Source organism: Strix uralensis, chromosome 7 (assembly GCF_047716275.1).
Source record: "Strix uralensis isolate ZFMK-TIS-50842 chromosome 7, bStrUra1, whole genome shotgun sequence".
Classification (NCBI taxonomy): Eukaryota; Metazoa; Chordata; class Aves; order Strigiformes; family Strigidae; genus Strix; species Strix uralensis.
Genome location: NC_133978.1, coordinates 42,182,245 through 42,194,712, shown reverse-complemented (window position 1 = coordinate 42,194,712; position 12,468 = coordinate 42,182,245). Strand labels below are relative to the sequence as shown.

At 44.1% G+C, this 12,468-nt stretch overlaps 1 long non-coding RNA gene across 2 annotated transcripts in view; it reads left to right on the top strand.

Moving 5' to 3' along the window:
• The window catches only part of LOC141945685 (uncharacterized), a 42,244-nt gene that overhangs the window by 3,307 nt on the left and 26,469 nt on the right, over positions 1-12,468 (top strand). Inside the window, exons 1-2 of one of the 2 annotated variants that reach the window (XR_012629579.1) lie at positions 2,560-2,616; positions 11,750-11,917. This is a non-coding gene — a long non-coding RNA (uncharacterized LOC141945685). Of the gene's footprint in view, positions 1-2,559; positions 2,617-11,749; positions 11,918-12,468 lie in introns of those variants that run through there. The other variant, XR_012629580.1, reaches the window with a different exon arrangement.

Genomic DNA, 12,468 nt, shown 5'->3' with positions numbered 1-12,468 from the left:
GCCCGTTTCTTCATGCCCAGCCTAATGTCCTCAAACTTGCGGTTCAGCTTTTCTCTCGGCTTCCTGCCCGCCCAAACGCCCGTCCTCCGGGCAGCACCATCACCTTCCTCGCTGCCACCGGACTGTGTGTCCCGTGCAGAAATCCCTGTGACGCGCTGCGGCCAGGACTGCCAGCCTGGCCCCAGCTGAGCCATGGCACCGGCCAGCGCAGCTCTTCCAGGAAGAAGCAGCACAACCTTTTTTTCCTAGCGCTAGCTTGGTGGCTGCTGCGCATTTCGTTTGTGTGTTATGGATAGCTTCTGTGTGAGGGAATGGAAGGGATGATGGCATATGTCTGTTTACAGCTGCAAGGGCAAAGTGTGCCCTAGTTAGTCACGATTTCTTGTCCTGCTTACCTTCCAGTAGTATTGTCAGGCACTTCACGTGGTTGTTTAGAGAGGAAGGAATGAGAGGAGAAGGGAAGAACCGCGGAGACCTTCACTGCAGCTGACAGTCATGATGAATATACCTTGGGAACATCAGCTTTAGACATCTGAAAGCAGTGTTTTTCCCCCCCCAAAATAGAAACAAAAGAAACTCTTTGATAGCTGAATCACCTCCTGACTGAAGAAAATGTCTGTTCTAATGTGTTTTTCATACTGTGATCCAGTAATTGCTCTCTGGCATTGTAAGGAAAGATCTTGGGCTAAACAAAAACTTGAGGCAGCTCCTCAGCACTCTGTGAACACTTCTATATAAAACACTTTTCTAGTAATGTCAAAAACATTGCTACTTGGAGAGGATCTTGGGAGCAGTTGCTTCTTATGCCTGGTTGAGGAGCCAGAGGAGTATTCTACTAAATTGCACTGGTGTGGATTTGAAAATGGGTTTTGCATTTTACTCAGGACCAAGCCAGGGATTACATCTCGTTTCATGCAGTAACTCGCTGTGCCATAAAACAGTAGTTGGTAGTAGCTAAGATTAAGTGTGGAGATTACCTCCTAGTTCGGCCTTTATGGCCCAGTCTGTGTAGATTGCGAAAATTATGAGTGACTTTACCTTCCCTGCCCTTTTCTCCTCCCGGGTACCCTTTAGCATACTGCAGTCAGCTTTGCCATGCTGGCAGACAGGCAGTAATTTTGATCAACGCTATAGCCTTTGTGTTTTGGCTTGTAATTTCAGTCCACATGGACTCATGGTTGGTAGTTGGCTTCTTTATTTAATTTTATTCTGTGTTTGCTGTAGCACTATGCTGCCACCAGCATGCCCTAGTCTCTCTTTTGGCACGTTCCTCTTCCTGCACTGAAGCCTTCTGTTGTTTGTCTTCATTCCGCAGTCTCTGATTATGCCCAGGCAGCTGAAACCCTGGTCTGGAAGCTGAATGACTCAGTTTCTCCAGGTACCACAGTCAGCAGTTGCCCCGATCACTCCAGCACAGGTTACTGGGGCCCTTCAGAGAACACTATCATAGAAGCTGTATTTTCAGCTTCTTTCTCAAAAATGAAGTCCTTCCTCGAGATCCTCTTTCCTGTCTCCTGCCCATAGTACCACCTTACAGAAGTATGTGGTTGATGGCAATGGGTAGTAGTTGCTTTCAGTTCTCCTTGAAGGTGGGTTCCTTCCTCAGTGCTGGATTGTTGGACATTTAGCAAAATATTCTTACAACAATTCTGTGTCGTTTTGCATCTGTTTGTGCTCTTTCTTCTGATTGATTTGGCTCATACAAATAATTTTAAGGCATAGAGAACATGAAGTATGGCTATGGATGTGCTCTGTTTGAATGTTTTGAGGTTGCAATCGCTTTGATCAGAGCCACCTTTAATTTTTAGTTCTAAGATAGAACCATAGAATCACTGAGGTTGGAAAAGACCTTTAAGATCATTGAGTTGAACCATTAAGATCACACTGCCAAGGCTGCCACTAAACCATGTCCCTAAGTGCCACATCTACATGTCTGTTAAACACCTCCAGGGATGGTGGCTCAACCACTGCCCTGGACAGCCTGTTCCAGTGCTTGACAACCCTTCAGTGAAGAAATTTTTCCCAATATTCTATCTAAACCTCCCCTGGTGCAACTTGAGACCATTTTCTCTCATCCTATTGCTTGTTACTTGGGAGAAGAGACCAATCCCCAGCTCTCTGCACCCTCCTTTCAGGGAGTTGTAGAGGGCGATGAGGTCTCCCCTCAGCCTCTTCTTCTCCAGACTAAACCCCCCCCAGTTCCCTCAGCCACTCCTCGTACAACACGTGCTCCAGACCCTGCACCAGCTCCGTTGCCCTTCTCTGGACACGCTCCAGCCCCTCAGTGAGAGGCCCAAAACTGAACCCAGTATTAGAAGTGCAGCCTCACCAGTGCTGAGAGCAGGGGGACGATCCCTTCCCTGTCCCTGCTGGCCACACTGTTCCTGACACAAGCCAGGATGCTGTTGGCTGCCTTGGCCACCTGGGCACACCACCAGATCACATTCAGCCGGCTGTCAACCAACACCCCCAGGTCCTTTTCCACCAGATGAGTTCAGACAGTACGTTCTGTGCAGATGTAAATATCTTTCTGCATTCCAGTTTTCTTCCATCCAAGTAGGAAAGTGCCAGCAGCCCCTGAGTGTTGTTTCCTGGGTGTGCTTTCCCCGCCATCAGGTAAGGTCCTAAAAAGACCTCCCCAGCATGCCCTTCCCATGTGCAGTTTTCCCTGTTACTCAGCACTGCTGGGGGTTGTGTGGTTTATTTGCACGAAAGCTAGGAATTCTGTCTTGTTTCAAATTAGGTTCATCTTGGTTGACTTTAAGGTTATTATTTCCTTTGACATAAGTGGTTCTTTGCTCTGTCCTGCCCAGAGCCAGGCCCTGCCGTTTTGCTCCTTGTCCATCATGGTTCCAGATGCTCTGCATTGCAGAGGTGCTGTCCCTTCCTTTCTCAACTGGGATAGCTATCAAAAGGAACCGGGGGTGTCAATCCAGTCTTTTAGTTTAAAATGGGAGCCAAATGTTTGCAATCTTGTTGGTGTAATGAAAAAGAAAGAAATGTCTGGTTTGCCACTTGCTGTATTTCCTGATTTTGTTTTCTACTAGTGGTTAGAAGCCAGCTTCACTGAACGCATGGTGGTCTCTTATCTAAACAGACTTTGTTTGGGGACAGTGGGCGTCACTTCTCTGTGATGTGCTGTCCATCCAGAGATGGCCCTTTGTGCTATTTTAAGACCTATGCAGCTGATGAACTGTGAACATCTTGCCAAAATATTAATTTCAGAGTCACCTTTGAAGGGAAATTGTATTATTTGGTTTGAATGGAATTGCTCATCTCTCTGCTTCTCCCAGATTAAAGTAGAAATTGTCTTGATTTCACAAGTTGGAGAAGACGGATGTCAGACACAGAAGTGAATTAGTCATATCTGTGATAGCAAGATTTCTGTTCTGTGACACTTTGCTAAATGTCAAAGTCTCATTCCCACCCAGCTGCAGCTGCTCCACTCTGCAACTTCAATTAAAACTTCAGAATAATTCCAAACATTTTTGGGTTTGTCCAGCCTCACCCAGATTTTAATTGCAACTTGTGCATTTTCCACTGGAGAAGAAAAGTTATAAACCTGTCACAGCCGAGGTGTGAGTCAGTGCTTTAGCTAGGTGTGGCTGCAGATACTCCACTCCTTTGACTTTAGGAAGTCAGTCATCACCCACATTTTAACAGAAGGGGCAATTAAACATGGTATAGGACTTACTCAACTCTGAAGTGTTTCTTCCTCCATAAAACTGATGTGGATGCTTAAGGGGGGATGAAAAGAAAAAGAAACACCTCTCTTTGAAAAGAAACTGTTTGAATTTTACTGTAAACACTCAGGAACACACCTATTTATTTGAACACTGGGGCAGGCTGCAAAGAGAAGCACTTAAAGGACCTGTGTGTGGTGATATACATCAAAGTAGGAAATAGCATTTTTTTCTTGATGCAGCTTTTCTATTTTGAGATATTGAAGGCTTGAATGAAGACTATTTTTTCCCCCTTCTTATGATGCTGATTGCAGTGTATGATTTCAGGAGGGTCAAAAGACCAAAGGACCATATGGACCAAATTCATGACTTAAAAACAAAGAAGATTAACAGGCCCTTGTACGTTCATTGTTAGCTACTGCAGGAAGTGCATGTTCTAGCAACAGTGCTATAATAAACCCTTGGCGTGCTCTGCTCCTGAGGCTTTGGTTCGGGAAAAGTGTTAGGGGAAACTTATAAACAATGTGGGTTTTTTTAAGAGAGGTGGGACTAAATTAAATGTTGAAACCTTTTCACAGCCAGACAAGTATACTGCCTACTGTTTGTCCAACAGGGTGATGCTTTTTGGTTGGCTTCCAGACCTATCATCCTCTTAAACTGGTTGACTTTTCAGTATGAATTAAAAATACAGTGATAGTGATAGTGTTTGATAGTGACAGTGATTGAGTGTTTAAGCTATAGTGAAATAATGAAGAAAATTCAGTGTTGAAATAAGTAGCACTACCATATGCTAGAGCTAGGTCTGGTCGGAAGACTCAAAAAGAGTACTTGAGATGGCGGTGGATATTGGTAACAGAATATGTGTTTTACTACAGGCTCAATATGGTGAAATTTTAAAGGATTGTAAAATTCTTCTGTCTTAAATCTGTCTGTCCTGTGCACCTTTTAGCATTAATGGTGTGTGTAGAGGAGTAAATTCCAAACCGATGAAAGCTGCCACAAGTATTTTGGGTAGTTTTATTGCACCACTGTGCCCCTTCAGGAATGTGAGTAGAGACAAGGGTGTTCCTGCTGGAAAGGCAGGCTGTGAGTGACAGTGCACAGGGGGATGCCAAGAGCTGTTGCGTTAAGCATGCTTTTGTGCTCCAGCCTGTGGAAAACAGTGGGCAACCTGCTGACACCCAAGAGCTGCTGCCCCCAACCCCAGCAGGAGTTGTCCATGCTCTCCACTGATGCCAGGGAGGATCGGGCTGCCTCTACGTGCACTGGTGTGGCCCTCCAAAGTCCCTATTATTCAAAATACATGTGCCAGTGATGCACCGATTTGCTGTGAACTTCACACATGTGTTTCAGGTCTCCTAGAGACCTCAAAAATGAGAAAAGGAATGTTATTGCTTACAATAGTTACAGTTTGACTTGTAAAATGTTGCGGGAAATAGACTTGTGAGCCTTTAAGGTGTCCTGGGCTCTAACCGCCACGAGACAGCCGTGAGTGTATTCCCGGGGTATCGCAGCCATGTCCCCGTGCTACAGGCACGTGCAAGGCCAGGCATCAGGAAAGGAATAGCAGTTCCCTGGCTCCAGAGACCAGCAGCCCCTCACAAATCCTCAGCTGCACAACAAAGCCCTTAAATGTTCACCTGCCAGAACACGTAATATCACAGATAAGCTCAGCAAAATTGGAGAGCTGTCACTGTAGTAGATACTGTTATGCGTTGGCTACTGGTGTTAGTGGCTAAATGCTTCTGCTCAAACTGGTCAGCTAAAGAAAGGGCTGCTAGCTCCTGTCCTCCAGCGTGGAGTGAAGCTGTAGCTGTGTCCTCAGCAGAACTGCACGAGCTGTTAAATACGGTCTCGCACTGGGAAGGGAGCCAGGGCAAACAACAGTTTGAGGAACACAGACATTTGCTAAATATTTGTTTCAATTACTTGAACTACCCTGTATTCTTACCACAAGCTTATAAAGTGTTTATAGCCACTTCCCCACTGAGGATTACTGACTGAAATGGAATATCCTAGTCATACAAGAATACAAGTTTTATTAGTAGTGCACGTTGTCTCTGCTTTTAAACTGTTTTTTTAAGTCAGAGTTCCAAAGGGAAGCCTTTTGCATCAATTCATTTACATTCCAGTGTCATAAAAGCTACCAACAAAGGCATAGCCATAAAAAAAAAAGTATGAAAGTTCTTGTTTTGTTGTATTACAAGCACTGGCTGGTTACCTGGGATGATGCCTTCAAGGAGGTTTGCTGGGATAGGAGTCGCTGGGTACAGGTTCATCTGTCTGTGCTGGTTTGCTTTTGCTGTCACCCAGATGGACAATTTTAGCTGTACATTCAGCTTATTCCAGTGTTGCAGTACACATATGGTTAATGCTTTTAAACTTGTCTGCGTTTTGTACAGTGTTTCCAAGGTTTAACCTTTCTTCTTTATCCTCATGCTAATATTTTTGTCAAAACTCTCCTCTTGTCATGTCTGGGCTACTGGAGCCTTCCCCTTGGTGGTCACCTGTCCAACCACAGGTTTGTTCAGAACAAGTCACCGTCCTGCTGCTGATGTCGACTCTTGGTGCGTGCTCTGATAAAAGAGCATGAGCCCCTTCACAGGTTCTCCTGCATTCAGCACATCAAAACCAGGCATCACACTTCCCATTTTACAAATCTATATTAAAACCTTTTGTTATCTTAGACATGTCATAAATATTAATTCTTGAAGCATCCCAAGAAAACCCCAAATCCTTCTTGAGGGCCTCAGCCCAGAGAATGGCCATGGGGGAGCAAGGGATCCCAGGCCCCGTGTGCATTCAGCCTCCCCAGCCTGGGAGAGTGAGGAGAAACAGTGATAAACAGCCGCCAAAATTATCTCAATTATAAGGTCATGGAAAAACATCTTTCCATTGAGAGCTTGAAAGCACTGCCCTGAGCAATGTTGCTGAGTGATGTCCATCAATCCAGTTTCGTTTGGAGTTGGTCTTTGCTTTTTTTCCATCCTGTATGAACCTCTGGATTACATGTCTGGCACAAGTACTAGGTCCCCACCCCAAATTCAGCATCAGGTTTCAGGTACTCTGACAGACACTGAAAGAGAAGGTGGTTTTCCTGTAATCAAAGCGAAGTTGTTCTCTCTAGTGATTCTAAAGATGCGGGAAGCCGTGGGGAGAGTGGGGCTTGCTAAGAAGCCACTACACCAAAGCCTCCTTACGGCAGGCTTTCTTTATAGGAAGTTGAGCTGCTTAAAAGTCAGAGAGAGGAAACTTATTTTGATGTAGGAAACCCCATGATGCATTTCAGAATAGGTGCTGACCTAGGGCAGAAGGGATTGTATGGACGGCTTGCAGAAACAGTCACGGCAGCGAGATCGGTTTGTAGAGTGCCAGTTCTCCTGCCTGTGAAACCAAAATCAATTCCTGTTCCTGCTGGAGAGGCAAACTGATGGGGTTGAAAAAGCTGCCGTCTTCCACCTTTGGCTGTTGAAACTTGTTGCTTCTGAGGAACTGGATGAGGTTGGTGTCTGGAAATGGCTTCGCAGCTTTGATGGAGGTGGTTGTATCTCCTGTCTCTATCTCTGTTCCTCTCCAGCCCGTGGCCTTTGTGTTAAACGTCAGCAGAAGTGTGCTGAGATGTGGAGGTGGCAGAGCTGGGGAACAAAATACCTCTTAGTTCATCAGCAGTATGAAGTAGCCCAAGAGATTGCCAGGGGACAAGAGGTATGGATGAGACAGCAGAGGAAGTCCGGGTGCGCCGGGATGTTCGGAATTAGGCCAATACCTGAAACGACCAGGGTGGCTGTCAGGCGGGGAGGAGGTGATTATGTGGTTGTAGATCTACTGATGGTTGCTGTTGAGGGCTGAGCTGATCTGGAGGTGCTGCTTGTCTGCTTGGCGTTATGACCTTGCCCGTATCCCTTACCCATTCTGCTGCGGGCACTGCGCTTTCACCCGGGCTCTTTCAGTTACTGCGTTATGGAGATTTACGTTTGTCCTCGGCTTGAGAATTTAGACTGTGGTAACTATATTCAAACTGCCGTGTAAACTGACAGTAACATGGATAGATGCTGCGTCTTGACACTTTTGTGCAATCAGACAGAAAATGAAACTGGCTGCTGGGAATTAGGATGTAACGCTGATAGATTCCTCCTCATTCGGAGCATTGTTTGGGTAGTTCGTATCAATTTAATACTGTTTAGGCTAAAGAAATTATGGACGGTGTGTTCTCGAGTCTTATCTTTCACTACACAGTGGCAAGAACATTGTCAGTGGGAATGATGTGTCATTCACAGGTTCTATGTTTACACTGATAAGGGAAATTTGGCTAGCCACCGTGGTTTGGAAAGCTAGCACAAGGTATTATCTACAGCTGTGACTATATAGTTTTAAATATTGATTGAAGTTATAAGGATTTTATTTTGATTTATTTTGAACTAGTTAGTGGACTGCAGTTAAAAACTCATACAAATATGCTATTATCCATCCAGCAAATTTAAAACTCATGCAGTGTTTAAAAAACCTGAAGTGCTGTACTTTATTTTTAATACCCACGTTCCTGGCTTTGACCGTTTGGCTGTGATCTCTTGGCTTCGCTTAGCAGCGTTAGCACGTTTGGTAAAGCAAAGCTTCCCGCGCCCAAGCAGCTCCTCCTGTCTTCTCTGGAACTAAACGTTAGGGTAATTCTAAACACTAAGTAAAGTTCCTGTGGGAAGTTTAGCCCCTTAGGCTATCAAATATTCAAATATACATTGTTTTCCTAAAGTAGTACCTTTTGATGTGTTGCAAATATTTTTTTTTTTCAATTTTTTATCAATCATAATTGATACTGTTTGGTGCTAAACTGCTGCATGCCATTAGCTCTGTGTACAAGAAGCAAGTGGTTTTGGTTGCTCGTCTGCTTATCTACTTTCTAGTTTAAGTACTCTCAAGATCTCCGTACTGTTTTCTGTGTGCAGTAGCGCTCTCTGCTGTCCTACAGTTACCACTGCAACAGGGAAATTCCACCTGCTGTAGTTGATCCTTTGCCACTCCTCTGCGAGGCTCAAGGTTTTTGGGTGCTCTACTGCTGATTTCTCGCCCCTCCTCTGAGATACTGGGCGTTAGTAGGTTTAACTTAATTGAAAGGGAAGGAATAAATGCTTTTCATTCAGACTAGTTCCTGGCTCATAACACGTCTCTCTGCGGGTGGTGGGACGGTGTTTGTTCTGCCCTAGAGCTGGGTGTGAGGCCAGGCTGGGCCCCGCGGGACCTGCGGGGGCCACCCAGCACCTGGGTGGGCGTCCCAGCGGCAGAGGGACCATCCAAGACAGCGTGGGTTTCAACTACCAAGATCTGGAGGATGGCAGGTTTAATTTCCCCACAGTTATAAATAAACAGTTAGGAGTAAGTAAACACATTCACTTTGAGGTAGTTTGTGGATGATACGGAAGCAGGTCATTTTAACTGCTATAGCAGTAGCATTTTATGTACCTAAATCATTCGCTTTTCCTAGCAACCTGTGCTTGCTGGTTGTACTGACAGTTGTGTTGTCCTTGGGAAGTGGAAGGTTTGCAAGGACTAAAGTTGACTTCTGAAGTTATTCCTGTGGTTGAGGGACAGGGAGCATGGACTGTGATGAGGTATAATGGGGTATAACGGGGTTTCTCCTGACGAAGCCCTGCCCGGGAACAGCAGCAGTTGTGCCCGGGGTCTCGGGACTGTGTGTACGGAAATCGCTCCTTTTCTCCATCCCTGAAGCCTGGGGAGGTATGTGGACATTCACAACAGTGCTCTCTATGCTGGCACAAAGTCCTCTTGGCTTACAGCAAGGTGGTTTTTTTTCCCAGACACTAATGTTTGATCCTGTCTCATCACAGGATTAAGCAGGGACAAAGGAAGTTAATCAGCTCTGAAGCAGCACTTGAAATCCAGAGTAAGAACCTGTCTATAGTTTTCATGAAAGCAGAGAACCAAGGATCAACAAAATCATAAAGTAGTCGGAGCAGAGAACAAGAGTATTAAATGAGAAATCTGCGGAGGGGCACAGACTAAAACGCCCCTCGGAGCACATGCTTGTCCACAGAGACACCTGCATTAGCAGCCACAGTGCCTGCGTGAGTGTGTTCATCTCCCGTCCCCCTGTACCTGGCTGTGCCAAACAGGAACGTTCTGTGCAAAGCAAAACCCACCCTGGCAGTTCCCCTGTTGCATTGATGGAGAAGGAAACTGGATCTCCAGGGATTAGGTGGCTGAAGAATGGTGCAGAAGGCAGCTGTTGAATATTACATGGTGGGATAAAAAGGGAACCTGTGATGGGCTGCCTCAACTGGAAGGACCATGGATTTCATTTTCTGTGTTGGCCTGAGAAAATGTTTGGAGTTTCTGCTTGTATTTTTCTGTTGGTCGTGCGTTCTTATAAACAACCAAACCTCAGATGGGAATTTTCTTGGTGACCTTCCTTTTCTCAGAAGGACTGTCTGTGCTGCTGGCAGTAGAGCACAGAAGGTCTTTGCAAAGCAGGATCCAAAGAACTCGCAGTTAAAATTTTCTTTTTGCTTTCTCTACACTTCCAGCTAAATGCTAGTAAGGACATCAGCCTTGAAGTGAGACATTGTGCCCTTTCCAAAGTAAAATATCACGTGGCACTACTGAATCCATTTGCTTCATAGAATTAATTATTTTCAGTGCATTTGTTGTTAAAAGATCCAGAGAGAAACAAGCAGTGGTTGAGGTTTCACTACACTCTTGAATTATTTTGAGCTACTTCCACATCATGGCTGAGCTTAACAGTGTCTTGAAATTCTGTTATCTTCCAAACTTGTGAAAGCTCAAGATCGTCCCCACCCGAAAGTGGGAAAGTAGAACTAGAGCACATGTTTTCTGGAGTTTGTAAGTTCTTGGCATGCAGTGCCTTCCTCTTTGTAGAAAGAGAACATGTTTGAAATAGGAAAGACTTCTCAAACACTTTTTAATTTTTACAATTTTTTCAACCTTACGATGCTTAAAAATATAAGCACCATATAGCCTTCTAGAAACTGGGGGGAAAGTAACGGCCTTCCTTGAAATTGCTATATTTGGTTTTCTATGGCTTTCCATCAAAAGTATAAATGAAATTGATTCTTCTGTCTGCAGCACGTAGCCACTTGGTGGCACTATTGTTCCTTATTATACCAGACTTTTACTAACTGCATTTTCTAATAAAAACTATTTAAACTTTTGGGGTCTCTTGGAAACAGCTTCTACACATGAATGAAAATAGGAACAAGTAGGATTTTTTTTTTTTAATGACTACAATATTATGGAGATTTATCATAATGGACCAGCTTCTCTGGGTCATGGTTTTTCATCTTTCTTTAAAGTGAAAAATGTGTAAAACACAGGGAAATGTCTCTGAACCCATTTTCAAGTATTCACACACTCCAAGTCAATGGGTAGAATACTAATAAAGGAAAAGTGTTTTGTATGGAAATGCTCCATCATGAGTTAAAGGTTAAGGATTCATTTTTATACTCGATAAGAATGAATGCATAATTGCTATCTGCTAGTTCAGAAAAACGAGTGATGGATTAATAACTACAAGACCAAAAGGCATGACAGGGAAGACAGATGGCATGATTGGTTTAAAAAAAAATAAATTCCCTAGGACATCTACCATTCATATTCCTTTTTTCCTTCTCGACACTTCTCATGTTTCCTTTTTTCATTGTGTGTACTGAATGAGGGTGGCTCATCAGCACAGAATAATCGTATATTCTGCATGCATAAATCAGTTCTAGCTGGCAGTTCCAGGCAGCAGCTTCCAGGTGATTGTGCCTGGATCGCCCCAGTTCGTGTTGGAAGTTGTCTTCGAACTATAATTAGCAGAATTTTTGAGTAATGATATTCAGCCAGTTGTGAAGACATTTTCTCTTACGGGGAAGGTAAAATGAAGATTACCATAATATCCTGAAATGCTGTCTTGAGAAGTTGCATTTCAAAGCATAAGCCTTCCCAATGTAGATATGAAATGAAAGCAATAATAAAAGTACTGAGAGTCATTACATTGATAACATTGTCTCTCTCTGACATCTCCACCTCAAATCATCTATGTTTTTATCTTCCAGCTCATAATGTGGAAGAAATGCTTCTGGCTCACGCCATTGGGCGGAGTCCCAGCCAAGGTCCAGGTCGGCGCCTTTGGGGGAGAGGGAATTGCGCCAGGTGGGTCGGACTCCCGGTGCCGGTGCCCTGCCGCCTGGGCTTGGTCTCTCTTTTAATTCCATGAAAAATAAGTAAGTTTTAAATTAAACCTGGAAAATGAATATAAAAACAACCCCATGTCCCCAACAGCATTTATTGAATGTAGCTTTCACTGGAAAAAAAGACTTTTTTTTTTTTTTTTTTTTTTTTTTTCCTTTTTGGTGAGAAACCTATGTTTTAATATTTGGCAGGAGTAATTTCAGGGAGTCTGTAAATCTGGAACTCTGTATTTCCTCTAATCCTACAGTGCATTAGATGGTGCAGCTGATTTAGAGTTTAGGGAAAAAGAAATCTCAACGGTTGCCGTTAGATTTCTGGAGTATGTCCAGAGTAATGCAGATACACTTGATGTTGCTATATGCAACAATTCAGTATTTTAATTCTTTAAAGCTTTTTTTTTTTTTTGGTGAAAACTGAATTATCGTCCTTCTTTTCAAATGCAAGCTCCCTCAAAGTTGGCTCCTCTGTGTTACGACGAAGCCCAAGGACGCAGGTGACAGAACTTTATGCTTTGTCTTTCTGGACTCTCCACAGCTGCGAGGGCTTGAGAGGATCTGGTAAATCCTCTGCGTAGCCCTTGAAT